This window comes from Somniosus microcephalus, chromosome 18 (genome assembly GCF_052327205.1).
Source record: "Somniosus microcephalus isolate GS21.2 chromosome 18, FLI_Smic_1.0, whole genome shotgun sequence".
In the NCBI taxonomy this organism is placed as follows: Eukaryota; Metazoa; Chordata; class Chondrichthyes; order Squaliformes; family Somniosidae; genus Somniosus; species Somniosus microcephalus.
This window is the reverse complement of record NC_141004.1, coordinates 79,485,055-79,502,876: the sequence shown is the minus strand read 5'-3', so window position 1 is coordinate 79,502,876 and position 17,822 is coordinate 79,485,055. Positions and strand designations below refer to the sequence as shown.

The 17,822-nt window shown below is 44.9% G+C and overlaps 1 pseudogene across 1 annotated transcript in view; it reads left to right on the top strand.

Annotated features, from left to right (window-relative positions):
* The window catches only part of LOC147105400 (cryptochrome-1-like), a 91,200-nt pseudogene extending 74,090 nt beyond the window's left edge, over positions 1-17,110 (top strand). Inside the window, exons 9-13 of the transcript XR_015081750.1 lie at positions 3,930-4,132; positions 4,456-4,539; positions 7,083-7,201; positions 9,568-9,728; positions 14,833-17,110. The product of XR_015081750.1 is annotated as a cryptochrome-1-like (transcript). The remainder of the gene's footprint in view (positions 1-3,929; positions 4,133-4,455; positions 4,540-7,082; positions 7,202-9,567; positions 9,729-14,832) is intronic.
* The last annotated feature ends 712 nt before the right edge of the window (positions 17,111-17,822 follow it).

The window sequence follows — 17,822 nt, the reverse complement described above, 5'->3', positions numbered from 1 at the left end:
GTTACGACATATCCTCTATCATGGGAGGCCAGGACGTGTTTTGATAATTTTAAAAAGGATATCCTTGGAGCAGTTGTGCATTCTATTGATGAGCAGGTTCCTTTTGTGATTGAGACGGACGCTTCTGATTTTGCAATTGGGGCTACTCTGAACCAAAATGGAAGACCTGTGGCCTTTTTCTCACGTACCTTGAACAATAGTGAAAAAAGGCATTCTTCAATAGAGAAAGAGGCGTATGCAATAGTAGAAGCACTGCGTAAATGGAGACATTATTTATCGGGGCGACATTTTACGTTGGTAACTGATCAAAAGTCTGTGTCCTTTATGTTTGATGTCAAACATTTTGGAAAGATTAAGAATGATAAATAATGAGGTGGAGGATTGAGTTGGCATGTTACCATTTTGATATAGTTTATCGTCCGGGGAAGGATAATGTTGCTGCTGATGCGCTGTCGAGGGCTTATTGTTCTGTGATTCACGGAGATATGCTTATTAATCTTCACAATGCCTTATGCCATCCTGGGGTTACGAGGATGATACACTTCGTACGCAGTAAGAATTTGCCCTTTTCAGTTGAAGACGTCAAGCGGATGACTTCATCATGTTCTATCTGTGCTCGGTGTAAACCGAATTTCTTTAAGCCTCAACGAGCTCATCTTATAAAGGCTACTTCTCCTTTTGAACGTTTGAGCGTCGATTTCAAGGGGCCTCTTCCTTCAACTACTCAAAACCGATATATATTTACTGTTGTGGATGAGTTTTCAAGGTTCCCTTTTGCTTTTCCTTGCGCAGATGTATCAGCTGCTACAGTTATCAAATGTCTGACTCAACTTTTTGTCATCTTTGGGATGCCTGCGTCTATCCATTCGGATCAGGGAAGTTCTTTTATGTCTTCCCAGTTGAAGGAATACCTTCAGAGTCGGGGAATTTCTACTAGCAGAACTACCCCGTATAATCCCCAGGGTAATGGACAGTGCGAACGATTCAATGGGGGTGATCTGGAAGGCAGTTATGTTGGCTTTGACATCCCGGAACCTTAAGAATACACAGTGGGAAATGGTACTGCCTGATGCCCTGCATTCCATTAGATCATTGCTTTCAACGGCTACTAATGTGACCCCCCATGAAAGGCTCTTTAACTATCCGCGGAGATCTACTACAGGATATTCGGTACCTTCATGGCTTACTATGCAGGGACCTGTGCTGCTTCGACGCCATGTTAGATTGTCAAAATATGATCCTTTAGTGGAGGAGGTGGAGCTGTTGGAGGCAAATTCCCAATATGCTCATATTCGATTCCAAGATGGGAAAGAAAGTACCGTTTCAATTAAAGACTTGGCTCCTTGTGGTGACCAGCCCTCTTCTGAGGATATTAACAATAGTCATGATTCAGATAATGTGGATGCTGTTACAGATACTACGAATATTTCCAATCCGACTGCAGATAATTATACTTCTATTAGTCAGCCCTCGATGGATGTTCATGACCGTCCCAGTTTACCTCCTGATGGGATTTCTAATCCGGAAACCGTTGAAAATCGGGATATGGATAGCCTTCCTGCAGAAGATACTTCTGTGTCTCCTGGTGTGGGAGGGCAAGGAATTTCACCAAGGTTAAGAAGGTCGACACGAACAAGATATCCAGTCGGCCGATTGAAAATGGACTTTTAAATTGATAGCAATGTTTTAAAATTGTTGAAATATTATATTATATTGTTTTAGTTGAGAGATACTTAATACTTATGTGCAATGTTACTATTTGTTGTTGCTCACTTAGTATTGTGTCATGTTGAATAGTTTTATTTTGTCTGTGCATAGTTTTAGTTGTAAATAATTAATTATAAATTGTAAAGGTTATTTAGGTTGGAGTATATTTTAAAAGGAGGGGTGAATGTGGTGATTATTCTTTGTTTAGTAAGAAGTATTGTGATTGGTTGTTTGTTTCCTGCCTTGGGATATATGCTGTAATCTCATTGGTAGTTGATGGCATGTGATTTGTGGTGGCCATCTTAAATTCAGTTCTTTCCAGCCTTTAGTTGGGACTGGGTGTTGAAGATGTGCTACCGGATTTTTAAGTTAATAAAGCCTAGATTAGAAAGGCAAATCTATTCTTTATTTCACGTATTGAGAACATTTGGGAGGGAAAACCCAACGGGTCACATTATGTGTAGGAGTGAAACCTGCAGAAAGACTGACTGGTAGCTGGGACTTGCAGGCTTGTCTATTTTGCTTCAGGTGTAAATCCATTTTAAACGTGGATCTGTTCCAGACTTCTTTCAAATGTGAGGTGAACTGTGGGTCCTTTTCCCCCTCCTCTCTGTGGCAAGGCAGGTAGACTTCACTCAAGGCCTGCTCCCAAGATCAGGAACTTGGTTTATGGGGAATCACAGGAAGCATATGTCCTTTCCTGGACGGTGTGTGAGCGCACCAATGTGCAGTGCTAGCCAGGCACTTCCACATATAGCCATCAGCAGTGCTTACTACGTGTAGAATTGCTTCACCTAATATTTAGAAGGAAGCTGAACTCTGGAAGACATTAACATTTAACATTTTGCAAAGTGTTCTCTGGAGTTCAGTTAAACTTGACGTTATTTTCAAATTTGCATTTCTGTAAAGCACAGCAGTTTTATCACTAATCCCTTCAGATTTATTTTGTGCATTTTATTTTTTCAATTTTCTACCCTCGTTGCCAAAATATACTTGGATACAATTCCACAGGTTCTGGCAACCCAACCAGATGGTCATTCTTCATGTGTCCCCTTAGACAGGGAGTGCCAACAAGCTTGTTTGATGCCTATCTTGATCCCAGTTCTTACTAACATTTTCAAACACATGTTTTCTGGTAGGGGTCACTAAATTGCAATCAAGAGCAGGAGCCCTGGCAGATTTCTGGAGTACTGAGACCAATTGGCGTAGAGTACCCAACTGCTGCCCTGGCTGTGACCCGCTAACTCGGGACAGACCAGAAATTGTTCTGGAGATCCACTTGGGGGACTCCTACATCAGATGGCTTCTTTATCTTTTTGGCCATTTGGAGAAGTTTGGGATATTTTTCCTTTTCTATAGCATTCTTGGGGTACCTACTCTACCAGCCCATGCTCAGGTTCAAGACGGTGCAAAGGTAGCCTGTCTTCAGGTCTCGGTGTCAGCCATGGCTCAATTGATGGCGCTTTCACCTGAGTCAAAATGTCATGAGTTAGTCCCACTCCAAAGATTGGAGCACATAATCCAGGCTGACACCTTAGTGTAGTACTGAGGAAGTGCTGCACTGTCAGAGGTGCCGTCTTTCGGATGAGATGTTAAACCGATGCACTGTGCCCTCTCTGATGGACATAAAAGATCCTCCTGCAGTATTGGTGTCCTGGCCAAAATGTTCTTTCAACCAACATCACAAACAGATTATCTGGTCATTATCTCATTGCCCACAGCAAGAACCCACAGACTGCAATTTGGCTGCCACATTTCCCACATTACAACAGTGACTACATTTCAAACGCACCTAACTAGCCGCAAAGCGCTTTGGAACATCCTGAGGTCATGAAAGACTCGATATAAATGCAGGTTCTTTCTTTCTTCCAGCAACACTGTATTGGAGGCACATGTGCAGCCCAGAATAATTTTGTGTTGTCCTGGCCCCACTCTGGTGTGAGGTTCAAAGTTTACCATGTGGGGAACTATGGCTGTAAACTGCTACATTGTGACACACTGGATCTACACTATACCACATCCTTGGCCTTTCAAATCTCTTAAGGGGATCCTGGGGCTTCAGGTTGTATAGATGTATACTGTAAAATGGTTGCATAGGTAATGCAGTGCTTGATATATGGGGGGCAGGGGGAATCTATAACACAGAAATGAAGTACCTATTGTTATTGCCTTGGTGCATATGTTCACACATAGTAGTATTTACAGTAAGACTCTGTTTGCAGACATTACTTGCCAATTCTTAAAGGATTTCCTGCAAAGTACATCTATGATCCGTGGAACGCTCCCGACTCGGTGCAAATCGCTGCAAAGTGCATCATTGGTGTGCACTACCCGAAGCCCATGGTGGTACATGCAGAGGCCAGTCGGCTTAACATCGAGCGAATGAAACAAATTTACCAGCAATTTTCACGCTATAGGGGACTTGGTGAGAAGCCTATTGTCTCCTATCAGCTAATTCCTGCAAAAAAAATCTTGATCACTTTTTTAAAAAACTTGAGTGATTAAACACTTCTCATTAAAAAGAGAAGTGAAAGAATACAATACCAGTGAAATTAGCATTGTTTAATTGTTAGTGATTTAATAAAATAGTAAGCTGCATAAATAATTTTGAAATAAATTGTTTAAAATGTCAGCTCAGATGATATTTATTTATAAAAATATTGAAGTGGTAGTGATTTCCCTGTACTTTTTGAATTGTGTTTTTTTGCGTCAAAGGCACTATATAAATGTAAATTCTTGTATTGATAGGTCTGCTTGCATCAGTGCCGTCAAACCAAAATGGAAATGGAGGAATAATGTACTCCCTGGGAGATCAAATACCTGGAAACGGTGGTGAGTCTGGAGTTTTTTTTTTTACCTCAAACCGTTCATCAAGACACACTATAAGCATACTTCTTGAAGGGTCATCTTCAGGCATGGAATCCAGAGCAGCACCCAGATACCAAGAACCCATCTTGCGAGACCATGGCTTTCACTGTATCATGCCCATTGGTTTCCTTGGATCTGAAATAAGAACCAAATCCTTCAAGCAGTGTTCTGTAGCATTTGGAAGGGGATGAGAGCACAACAATGACTTTATTATTAAAATGTCATCCCTTGTGACCTTTATATTTTTACTTGAATCTGACCTGATGTCAGTCTACAAGAAGGATGCTGTGGATTCAAAGAGTGATGATCTGACCAGATAAGTAATTATGGTACAGTACCTGCATAATGCTACACAACAAACTTGTGGAAGTGACAACTTGGTAAACTAGCACTTTCACTCAAGTAGGGCAAGTCTTCACTTTCTCGCTGGTTGCACAGTTAAATAGTGCAGCATTGTATTTCTTTTTCATGGCCAGTAGATGCCAGTACAGCACATCCTCTGCTATTATACACACAAGGAATGGTTCACAGATGAGGAGAAGCCCTTGAAAAGTTTGGCTTCCCTGACTGGAGTTGGGGAAAGCCAATTAATCTCCATGAGAGGGAGTAGAGCTCTAGAAAATACTTTGCCCCTAATCTAGGATGGACTCTAGATCCTCTGGTGGTGGTGCGATGGTGTTCTTGTAGACAGAAACTCAAAACACCCTGGCTAATAAGGAGAGACTTTGACACAGATGTTTGATCTATGACCAAGGTCAGAGACTGAGTGGAAAAACTGTGGCAAGTGGAGTTTAATGTGGGAAAGTGTTAAGTCACTCACTTTGGAGCCAAGAAAGTCAAGTTTGAATATTTTCTGAATGGTGAGAGACGAGGAGCTGTGGAGGAGTAAAGCGATTTGGGTGTCCTGGTACACAGATCACTAAAAGCTAGCGCACAGGTACAAAAAAGTCATCAAAAAGGTTAATGGAATGTTTACCTTAATCTCAAGGGGAGGAAGTTATGCTTCAGTTGCACGAAGCCATAGTCAGACCCCATCTGAAGTACTGCATTCAGTGTTGGGCACCGAACCGCAGGAATGATCCATTGACCTTGGAGAGGGTCCAGCGCAGATTCACCAGAATGATGCCTGGGCTAAAAGGGCTAAATTGAGGAAAAGTTGCATAAATTTTACTTGTCGCTTTCTTTTAGAAGATCAAGGTTTGATCTAACAGAGGTGTTTAAAATAATAGCATAGATGCAGAGGTCTAGAAATTGGATCACTCTGTAGCCCTTTTACAGGCATGAAATGGATGCCTAAGGGGCCAATATAGCAGGCAGCATGCATGCATTCATTCTGCATCGGAAGTCCACTATCACCATATTGGTTAAAGATCCTCTGTAAGCATCTGGGGCGCGTGCATGAAACTGGCATTAGACCCTTTTAATATACAGGAAACTTTGGTTTATCCGGAGGTTAACTGTCCGGAATGCTCGAGCCACCAGCAAAAATCAGGAGCATTTTCGTTGGTTTTTTTTTCACCATTCAGGCTCTGCAAGGTCTCGCTGAAGCTGTTGCTAAGCTACAGAGATGCTTGCAAGGTACGGCCGACTGTTTAGAAGCTGTTGAGGAACAGGGTTTGTTGCCAGATACGGAGCTCAAAATCTCCGTATGTTTCAACATTAGCGCTGGTTTGTCCGGCAGTTTTGATGGGACGGCAATAGCTCGGTCCCATCGGTGCCGGATAGCACAAAGTTTCCTGTACAAACCGGGGTTAAGAGTACATTTTAGGAGAGTACTGGGCAGAAAGTGGTCAGCACCGGTTCCGCCCCGTATCATCGGGTGGTCCAGCTGAAGAGTGCATTAAGTGATTTACTTTTTTTTTGTTGGCCTGGGTGGAACAGGAGTGCTTCACTTACTGTGTCAGCCACGGCTCGGTGAGTATCTCTGTCACCTCTGCGTTAGAAGGTTGTGGGTTCAGAGACTTGAGCACAAAATCTAGGCTGACACTCCAGTGCAGTACTGAGGGATTGCTGCATTGTCTGAGGTGAACCGAGGCCCGTCTACTTTCTCAGGTGGACGTTAAAGATCCCATGGCACTATTTCGAAGAGCGGGGGAGTTCTCCCCGGTGTCCTGGCCAATATTTATCCCTCAACCAACATCACTAAAACAGATTATCTGGTCATTATCACATTGCTGTTGGTGGGAGCTTGCTGTGCGCAAATTGCTGCCGTGTTTACTACATTACAACAGCGACTACACTTCAAAAGTACTTCATTGGCTGATTGTTGGGGACTGTTTTCGTGGGTCCCCGGCCATGGCCTCCCAATGCCAACCTGATGTCATTGATGCCGGCTTCAGGTGAGAATGGGGCCTGGTATATTTAAATAAGGCTCAGTAGTTGCAACGACCTGGGCATCATGACCACAAGCTGGACTGGACGTTTGCTTCTTTCCAGCAATCAAAATTGGGGATCATGTTTCTACCTTTTAATTTAGTTTTGTCCATTCCTGCATTGTCTTTAAGCAGGTATTGTTCAAAGCCGCACCGGTGGAGCAATGATGGGTAAACGTGGATGGGAACATGATGCTGCTGCTGGTGATGACATGGAATCTTTAGCACAAAAAGTCCAGCGACGGAGTGATTATGTAAGTATTACATTTGGAAGAACACCACTCCCTTTTGCTGTTTTAAAGATTAGTTTTCATTTTCTTAAAAAAAGCATAAAAGTACGACTGCTGTAAATTTCGGGTTTGCACTAGATGATCTTTCCAGGTCAGTGTTAGCAGTTTTTCCTGAAAGTGAGCCCCATGTCTCTTTACTGCCCAATATTTAGTCACATGACAGTGTGTCCTGGAGCTCATAATAAAATGCATGTGTGCGCTCTCGTACGTGTTACACTAATCTCTTCCAGATGGTTGACAGATGCTCACCCTAGTGAGTTGAGGCCAATTGTAAAGCAATAAATTGGTTTATTTTGCATGCAATGTATGAACAAACAGAATACAGTTTTCAATGAATTTTGGTCTATTTCACAATGCTGCTTGTAACATTAAAAAATAGTATGGCACTCTAACCCAGTTAGCAGGCAAAATCCCTGAAACTAGGTGGCCCTTGTCTTAGGGAGTCCTCTGCTTCTGTCTGTTTCCACACCAAATTTCTGAAGACTGAGCTGGTTACAGGAAGCCTCGCAACCTCCCCCTGGCTCCCCTTGCAGATTGGCCTGTTGAGCTGCCAATCAAACTGCTACCTCCTCCCTAGGTTTGGGGCCTCAGGCAACTATACCCTGCTGTGCTCAAATAAATTAGGCCATCCCATATCATGTGTGAATGTCACTACATCATATTAACAAACCCCATAAACTTATATAGTGTGTGAGAAATATCTATCTGTCAGACACTTTGTCTGGTCCCAGCTGCTGACTTCAATATTCTTTCCCAGGGAGCTTGTGTTGTGTGGATTTAACCCTTTACATGTTGAATTTAACTGAATAACATCTTAATATACATTAACTTGAAAACCTTCCTAGGAAAATAGTCAAAATCCCAGAACATGACAACAGCCATGGTAGTGGTGCTTGTAACAGATCGGTTTTAGTTCAGAGGAGAATGAGTAAATCATTATTCAATAAGGTGCCACATAAAAGGTTATTACACAAGATTAGGGCTCATGGGGTTGGGGGTAATATAGTAACATGTATAGAGGACTGGTTAACGGACAGAAAACAGAGAGTAGGGATAAACGGATCTTTTTCAGGTTGGCAGGCTGTAACTAGTGGGGTGCCACAAGGATCAGTGTTGGGGCCTCAGCAATTTGCAATCTATATTAATGACCTAGATGAAGGGACCGAGTGTAATGTATCCAAGTTTGCTGATAATATAAAGCTAGGTGGGACACTAAGCTGTGAGGAGAACACAGAGGCCGCGATTTTCTCCTCGGTGTCGGGATGGGGGGGGCGGGTCAGTTGGTTTCCGGGTTCCAGTCCCGTCGCCAGCTGCCTCTGCTCTGCAGACGTGATTTTCCCTTGATTGGCCTTGTTAAGCCTGCCCTGCGGGCTTACTGGCCAATTAACAGTAAGCCGGTCTGATGACATCATTTGATGATGCGTCATCTGCCGGTTTCCTTAAAGGGACCATGCACAATTTTATTTTGACAGTTGATTATTCAGTGTTTGACAGCATTGAGGTGCTGAAAACACTGACAATCGCTGCACAAAGGTGAACTCTTGCACCCAGGCTCTCCAATGACTCCCTCCATATGCTTATGGAGGGAGTCACAGTACGCAGGGAGGTTCTCTTCCCTTCCAAGGGTGGAAGAGACCTCCCCAGGACACCAACTTACCTTGCACCTCCACCCAACCCTCTCTGTCTACTTTATCACTTCCCCATCTCACTAGCCACCCCTCACACTCACCCTCATTCTACTGCAAGCATACCAACTAACAATACACAAGGGTGGGCACTTGAGAGGTTTAGTCAATGTCCATGTGAAGTTTCTGGTAATGTGTTGTCATACAGTGAAATCTCTTTCAAAAAGTGACCCTTATTGGACAGATCTGAGCACACATTGAGAAGTGTCTTACTGAGTTCCAGTGATTGTTCAGTCATAACTCCCTCCCTGCCCCGCCTCGCTATAGTGATGTGTGCGCATGGAATGGCTTGGACATTAAAGGGATGCTTCACGGTGCTGGTGTGGAATGGTGTCAACCTGGCGCATCATGTGGCAGCCAGGGTTTACAGCATCAAGTGAAGAAAGTCTGGCCATGGTGTTGCCATCGCTGGCCTCCCGGCCAGCAATTTTGTCAAAGACTGATGGCCTGTGTCCAGTGCAGCATCAGGTGATGGCGGCTGCAGGTGAGATGACAGAAGCGATCTGTCACTGGTGAGAGAAGTTCTCCCAATGAGGTGGTACTGGACATACAGTTGGATTTAAAAACTTGTAAGCTAAAGAAATCTGTGTATATGTATTAAAAATGCAGTAACCAACATTTTCTTTGCTCTGGAAACTCACCAAGTGCAACATGGCATCCTTGACACCACTTCTGCAGCTGTTATCTTTTCACAAACATCAGATCAGACTCTCAACACGTCACACTTACCTGCCGTGCTGTCCGGATGTCGTAAAACCCGACCCAGAAGCTGGAAAATTGAAAAATACCCTGAAAACTGCTCACAGGTACCTGTTAATAGGCAGTTCATTGCCTTTAATCCGTTTCCCGCCGCTAGGTGTCTGGTCCATTCGCAAATCGGGGACCCGACACTTGGGAAGGTTGTGTGGAGGCGGGTTGACGGTGGGTGTGGAACCCGCCGTCAATCAAAACGACTAACCTCTGACCCGCCTCCAAACCCGCCCTCAGTGCTGGCAAAATCACGGCCAAAGAGTCTGTAAAGGGATATAGATAGACTGAGTGAGTGGGCAGTAAGGTGGCAGATGGAGTATAATGTAGGGAAATGTGAGGTTATTCACTTTGGTAGGAAGAATAGGAAAACAGAATCTTTTTTAAATGGTGAGAAACTTTCAAATGTTGGTGTTCAGAGAGATTTGGGTGTCCTCGTGCAAGGAACACAGAAAGCTAGCATGCAGGTACAGCAAGCAATAAGGAAGGCAAATGGCATGTTGGCCTTTATTGCAAGGGGCTTGGAGTATAAGAGTGAGGAAGTCTTGCTACAACTGTACAGGGCCTTGGTGAGACCACACCTGGAGTACTGTGCACAGTTTTGGTCTCCTTATCTAAGGAAGGATATACTTGCCTTGGAGGCGGTGCAACGAAGGTTCACTAGATTGATCCCTGGGATGAGAGGGCTGTCCTATGATGAGAGATTGTGTAGATTGGGCCGATACTCTCTGGAGTTTAGAAGAATGAGAGGTGATCTCATTGAAACATACAAGATTCTGAAGGGGATTGACAGGGTAGATGCTGAGAGGTTGTTTCCCCTGGCTGGAGTGTCTAGAACTAGGGTAATAGTCTCAGGATAAGGGGTAGGCCATTTAAGATCGAGATGAGGAGGAATTTCTTCACTCAGAGGGTTGTGAATCTTTGGAATTCTCTGCCCCAGAGGGCTGTGGATGCTGAGTCGTTGAGTATATTCAAGGCTGAGATCGATAGATTTTTGGACTCTAGAGGAATCAAAGGATATGGAGATCGGGCGGGAAAGTGGAGTTGAGGTCAATGATCAGCCATGATCTAATCAAATGACGGAGCAGGCTCGAGGGGCCGTATGGCCTATTCCTGCTCTTACTTCTTATGTTCTTAGATATTCTGTGGCAGTGCACATGGTAGGTCAGAAAATATGATGTTTCTCTTACCTGTTTTGTCCTCATTTTCCTGTTGCCTGCACTCTTCTCTCCTACTTCTGTCTCTCTCCTTCTGCTTCTAGCTCCCTTTCTCTGTTTTTCTCTTTTTGTTTTCTTCTTTCCTTTCGTGTGGAAATTGATAGTCGGTGTGCTATTGGAATTAAGTTGCTAGTGGCTGGATGCTCTATTTTCCCGAGGGAGATGCAAGGAAAATGTGACCCTCAGCAGCTCCCATTGTGTCCTGCATGGTTTTCCCTTCCCACTACCGCTCTCTCTCCTACCATTCCCTCATTCTCACTGCCACCCTGACTCCATGCCATCACGATCTTGACCACTCCCTTTTTCAACTACACACTCTCCCTCCCTTCGTTCTGCTGTCACTCACTCCGCCCTTACCTCTCCATCTATTCCCCACTCACTACCATAAGGGTGGGTGGTGAGAGGCCAGAGACCCCATCACCCCAATCCCGTATCCCTCAGAGACTTTGTTTGGGAGAGTTTTATGGAAGGAATTGCAGAGCTTAGGGCCTTGGCAGCTGAAGGCACAACCGCCAATGGTGGGGTGAAGGGAGTCGGGGAAGCACAGGAGGCCAGAATTGGAGGAGCGCAGAGATATTGGAGGGTTGTAGGCCTGGAGGAGGGGCGAAGCTTTGGAGGAATTTTAAATTTAAGGCATTGCTGGACTGGGAGCCAATGTAGGTCAGTGAGCACAGGGGTGACGGGGACTTGATGCGAGTTCGGATACGGGCAGCAGACAACAGGAAGTTAGCCTTGTATACGGAAAATTAATGAAGACATATGATTTCCAGTTTTCCGGTCAAACAGGCTAAAAAGCATTGGGATAACTGGACCCTCGGAAAGGAGAGGTGGATGGCGAAATGAGGGGGCGGGGTGGGTGTGGAGGAGAGGAATCCACAGAAGACCGTGAAGGAGTGTGGCACTGGGCCAGAGCCCATTTTGTCACAGTTGAGGTGGGAGAGGGGAGAAGAGCTGAGGAATGAAGACCGAGAGCGGGACCTAATATTTACTGGTGCTGGGTAGGGTGTATGATTAACTGAACCAGGGACAATCCAGCACTTTGGTTGTATTGGAGATTGTCTTGGCTGTGGCAGCACAGGAAGATGGTCCTGGGCTTTGGCAGAGCAGGCGTGTGGATCATGGCATTTCGCCGCACTGTGATGGGCTGCTGGTTTGCTGTCACGGAGGAGGGATCCTTTGACAGAATTAGGAAGGGGAACCCATGATTTGGCAAAAATGGGGTGGAATGTGAGGTTTGGTTTGCTATTTGATTCCTGGTGTCTGTCGGCAGTGAGAGGAGGGGTTGCCATGGGCCTGACGGCATTGAGGGATGGAGACATCGCAGGTCTGACGGGGTGGTTTGGAACTTTGTAAGAGATTTCTGCAATATATAATGCAGTATTTTATAATTAGTACTTGGCAATGTATCTGTGCCTGTCTCTCCCATGTGTCTCTCTTTCTGTCCCCCTGTCTCTTGGGTGTCAGTAACTAGAATGTTTACATTTTCTAACTAGCAACAAAACACGGGTGATGATCCAGCTTTATGCCCGTGTTCAAAATTCAACTTTTTTTTAAACTTGAATTAGGCTAAAGAACGTATCTGTGCCTGTCTCTCCCATGTCTGTCTCACTCTCCTCTCCCCCTTTTCGCTCTTGCTTCCTCTCTTTCACTCCCCCTCGTTCACTCTTGGTTTTTCTCTCTCTCGCTCTACTTTAATATACTTTCTGAAGTATGTCGAGTATAATTTTTGCATCAGTTGAAACTACAACAGGTGTGTACTCGGTAAAGGCTGTCATTATGTTCTTTCTCTGAAACACACTTACAAAATAACTTTTCCTGAATAGTGCTTTTGAAACTTGTCCTCTACCTTCCTTCAAAAAAAGACTTTGGAAAGGCAACCAAACAAGTTTTGTTAGACACAGAGAGAAAAATGTTATCACTTAGTCAGCTTCAATGCTTCTGGAGCAACCTAAGAAATTGAGCACACTGCCCATGCTCAGACTGCAGGACTTGCTGTCAGCTGGCTGTCTGGACAGAAATGATGGGCTTGATTTTCCTGACCTTTCACCCAGGAACACCCATTTCCCAGGTGCAAAGGCCTGAGGGGAAAAGAAGGGGTGGCGACCCATTGGATTAGATGTCCGCTGCCTTTACATTGGCCAGGGAAGGGTGTTTCCAGCCTTCCCGCCTTCATCCCCTCCTCCAATTAGTTGGAGTCCATTTTCAGGGGTGCCCAGAAAAGATGCCATTAGGCCTTGCCCAGGTGACCCCCTCGGAGTAGGGGAGTGGGCAAGACAGGGACCAGCAGCAAGGCCACAAGGTCAGTGAGCAATTTAAAAAACCGTTGTAGCTAATTTTCTGTAAGAACTGTCAGAAGGCCCCAGTGCTGCCTCAGTGGATCTCTTGGGCCTGCGGCTGCGTATTGCTCTCCACCCCCTGACTCCCAGCACGAGGCCCTGATGAGAGGCAGGCCTGCCTGTGCTTGGGGTGTGTCCAGGTGTTCTAATGGCTTGGCCCAGCAGATTCAGGCATACCTGGGTCTGGATAGGTGAAGGGCACTTTGGGTGGGGCAAGGGGGCAAGAAAATCAGACCCATCAAGTATCCGTCCAGGCTTCTGGCAGAGGCTGAGGCCTACAAGTAAAAACTTTGACAAGTAAAATTAATCAAACTCTGAAATGTGTAGTATTTTTTAAATTTCTGTTTTAAAACCTTATTTTAATCCCTAAAAATTTCAGTAACTGAGATAATTGGTGATTTTTTTTTTTTAAGCACTTTGCACAGTTTGATAGGTTCATCAACAAACAGTTACATGTTTAGATTAGGTTTTGCAAAACCCAAGGTAAATATTTATCATGAGATGTAAGTGTGACTCAATCATAATGGGGAAGTAAGACTTGTGAGCAAGTGTACACTATACCTAAAGGTTTTTAATAATACAGTATGTGGGCATAAAATTTCTACATGTTGAAGCGGAGACACTCAATGTTTTCAAGGGGAGACTGGATAGGCAGTTGAGGGAAATAAACTTGCAGGGCTACGGGGATAGAGCGAGGGAATGGGATTGACTGGATTGCTCGACAGAGAGCCGGCACGGACTCGATGGGCCGAACGGCCTCCTGTGCCGTATGACTCTACGGGGGAGAAATTCAGTTGCTTTGTGCCTCCCGTTAGTGCCCCAAGAGGGCGCTAACGGGGTGCAAAGCAACTAGCGCCCGGACGCGGCGCCACCAACGCCTCCCGCGGAATTCAGTGGGAGGGTAGCGGCGGTAACCATTAGCTCCCCGCGGCGCTGCGCCACCGGTGATGACGTCATCGCCGTGCACAGCGCCCCATTCACGATCTTCGGTAGCGCCCCCTGATTTACTGGCAGACGCTATGTCCGACGGGGGCCTACCTGTGGCCGGGCTGGCGCTAAATAAAGGCGAGGTGCCGGCGGCCATTTTTGTTGCTGGCCGCTTGCCAGCACCTGCCTCCGTTGCCGTCTCTGGCCTCCTGAGCGCACACCCCCACGGAGTGCCAGTTGGGCCCCGGGTCGCGCTGCGCAAGGCCCCTCCCCTTTAAGAAGAGGAGGAAGACCTGCAATACCGCGGCACATAGCACCGCGATATTCCCTCGCAGCGCCCCAAGAGGGAGGCGGGGCGCTTCCAGCAGCGTCCCGCTTCCCTCTTGGGAAGCTACTGAAAAATTTCAGCCGTGGGGGCGCTACTTTTTTCGGGGCTAAAAGTAGCGCCCCGGCGAAGTTAGTGCCCCAAAGGGGGCGCAACTCAATTTTCCCCCCATGACTCTGTAAAAGTATTGCCGGTGGCAGCATTTCCCCCTATGACTCTGTGTAAAAGTATTGCCGGTGGCAGCATTTACTTCAGAATTGACCGTCTTTGGTGCTTAATTGGAAAACAATGTCCAGTTTCTGTTTACTTCCAGTTGACAATTCCGTGTCTGTACATGATGCTTTTGTGTCTCTTTCAGAACAGTGAAGATGCACAGGACCTGCGCCTTATATCATACTGAGATGATTTAACTATTGATTACTGGAGCTGTCCCCAAGAAGGACCAAGACATAGAGTCTAGAAGTAGCCCAGTTGTTTGTACTGGTTTTTAAATATGATGTGTGGAATGCCTGTACTGTTGGCTTACTCCAATAATGTGAAAATTCAATGTATATCTTGAGTATTGAGTTTTTTAGGGAATCTTTTATAACTTTTTGTAACCCTTAGCATCTCTAATATTTGAACTGTGTCCTGTTCCTGCTTCAGAGGTCTTCCAATGGTTTGCCGTCCCTATTTCAGCCACCAATTAAAATTGATGTAACTAGCACTGGTGCATGTATCTTGAATAGCTTTGTGGAACTGTGCTTATCCATGGAGAAGCTGCTCACTAAATCTAACAGGGCCATGCTTAGTGACCAGCTTCTGAGCAAAGTAACGTGTCAGTTTGAAGATGCTTTTGCTCGGTTGGTGAGATAAGGGTTAACTTCCCTGCAGAGTTACTGTGCCATTTCCAGAGGTAATTTGTATTCACAGTTCAAGTGAGTGTGAACACTAAAGGAGCAGTTTCTATTTTTAAAACCTGCAGTTGGGGATTTACAGAGCCCAGAGCAAGAAGTGATGAGAAGAGAGATTTGTGGGTAAAACTGAATTGGAAAAGTCACGTTGCTGCCCTGGGATTAGAACACCGATAAGGTACTGAGACACAGCTGCCAACAGTCTGAAGTTGCAGGTAAACAGATGCCAGGTTCCATTGTGGTGAGTGACCTCTGGTCCAGCAGTGGAGCTATCAAGAGCTGCTGCTATGTCTGATCTTTGATCTTTAAATGCTTTTCCTTTCTTTTTATCTGCATCTTGATTTGCTGCACAGGAGATCACATGGAGAGGGTGCTGTACGTTTCCAGAGGGAACATAGAATCAGCAAGGGTGCAATTCTCCAGGGAGTGGAGGATTGCGGAAGCAAACAGTTTGTTTCCCTTATTTTTAATATTCAGAACATTATGGATGTGCAGGACATACACCTAATTTTTTTTTGGTCAGCTTTTATTTTCTTCCTCCCACTTCCCAATTTCCACATCCTGAAGACATTATTTCATACAGGGAATGGTTCGATGGTTGCTGGTATCCCTCCAGTACCTTGCCTAAGAGGCCATTTTCCACGTGTGAGCCAAGACAGTAAATGTCAGCACGGTACTCTGCTCTACCATGGGACGTATCATAACAGAGCACGATCTCCTCTTCACCAGCCGTCTATGCACATCACCGGATAGCAATCAGGAGTAGGGATACTGATTTACTTTTTCCCCCAATCCAGGTGTGCTGAGGTCAAGTTAGTGTCGCAACTGTTTCCCAAGCTGAGGGAGAACTCTGGAATGATTATTTTTTGACCTAGTTTACAACCAGAACAACAACGTGCATTTATACAGCATCTTTAACATAGTAAAACGTTCCAAAGTGCTTCACAGGAGCGTTATCAGACAAACTTTGATAACGAGCCATAAGGGCAGGTGACCAAAAGCTTCGTCAAATAGTTGGGTTTGGAGGAGTGTTTTAAAGGAGGCGAGGTAAATAGGCAGAGGGGTTTAAGGAAGGAATTCCAGAGCTTACGGCCTAGGCAACTGAAGGCACGGCCACCAATGGTGGAGCGATGAAAATTGTGGCTGTGCAAGAGGATAGAATTGGAGGAACACAGATCTCGGAGGGTTGTCGGGCTAGAGGAGGTTACAGAGATAGGGAAGGGTGAGGCGTTGGAGGGATTTAAAAATGAAGATGTGAATTTTAGTTTACCTGTAATGAACTACGCAGCTCTTCTGTGAATGATCCCATCTATGCTTTGCATGTTCCATTGTAAAATGGACATCACAGTGTACCTTAATACTGTACTTTGTACATTTGTTATGCCACTCCTTGCCCTGCTGAATGAGCCAGTGTGCCTTAATGCAGCATCTGGTCATGTCTTCACCCAGCAGACCATCAGGGGAGCTTCTTTCCTCTTGTTGCTCATTTGTTTGAAAAGTTGCAGCATGTATGGTGGGCTACATGTTGCAAGGTGATTACAGTATGGAAACATTCCAGCTACAAGCAGCTGAGGGAAGACTCCAGTTGGATGTAGAACACCCTGAAATGCATATATCATTTTGTGCTATCAAATGCTATTTTTGTAAACAATTGTGTACAAAGTTTGGAACAAAATGGGGTCGTAACAGAAACCAATCCTGGTGCTTTTACCACTGAAAATAAAGTGTGTTTTGGTTTCTTTAGCACTGATACTCTGTCTAAGTTCATTAAAGTAATATATTTGTGTAACGCAGTGTTAAAGTATACTGGGAGTAATTTTCCAACTATCCACTGGGTGCAGGGCCCTCGGCTGTCACCAGCGTGTATTGGAATTTCATCAGCGCATGGGTCGTGACCTTCCGATACCTGCTGATGACTGGAAAGGTTCTCTGCCTTCTGCACGTGCTAAAGACAAAACTACCCCCATTGTATCCTGTGCCTGCGATTGTTTAAATCTGGTTCTACTGGTTTCATCAAAGTAAACTGCGGCTGTAATGAGCTGCACAATGTTTCTGTGCGTGACCTCGTGTGTTTTGGAAGCTCTGTTGTAATGCAGAGATCACTGTGTACTTTGTAAATTCACTCCGCCACCTCTTGCCCTGCTGGTAAAACAAATTTTTGTATCTGGTTAGCAATTTGGACAAACGTTTCAAGGCTTGAATCAAGCAGAAGGATGTAATGAATCAGATGACAATTATGTCCATTACTTTTTTTTATAAAGTTTATAAAATTAATGCAGCGATCATAAGACACGTTACAGTCTCAATCATAATCCTACTGAATTATTCATTATTCCAAAAAGGTTTATATTTGAAGATGTATTTTATACTTAATGTCCTATAGTTCTCGTAGTCTGTCAGGACTTCAGCTATTTTAACAGGATTATTAAGAAAATAGCTACAGTATTTAAGTAAC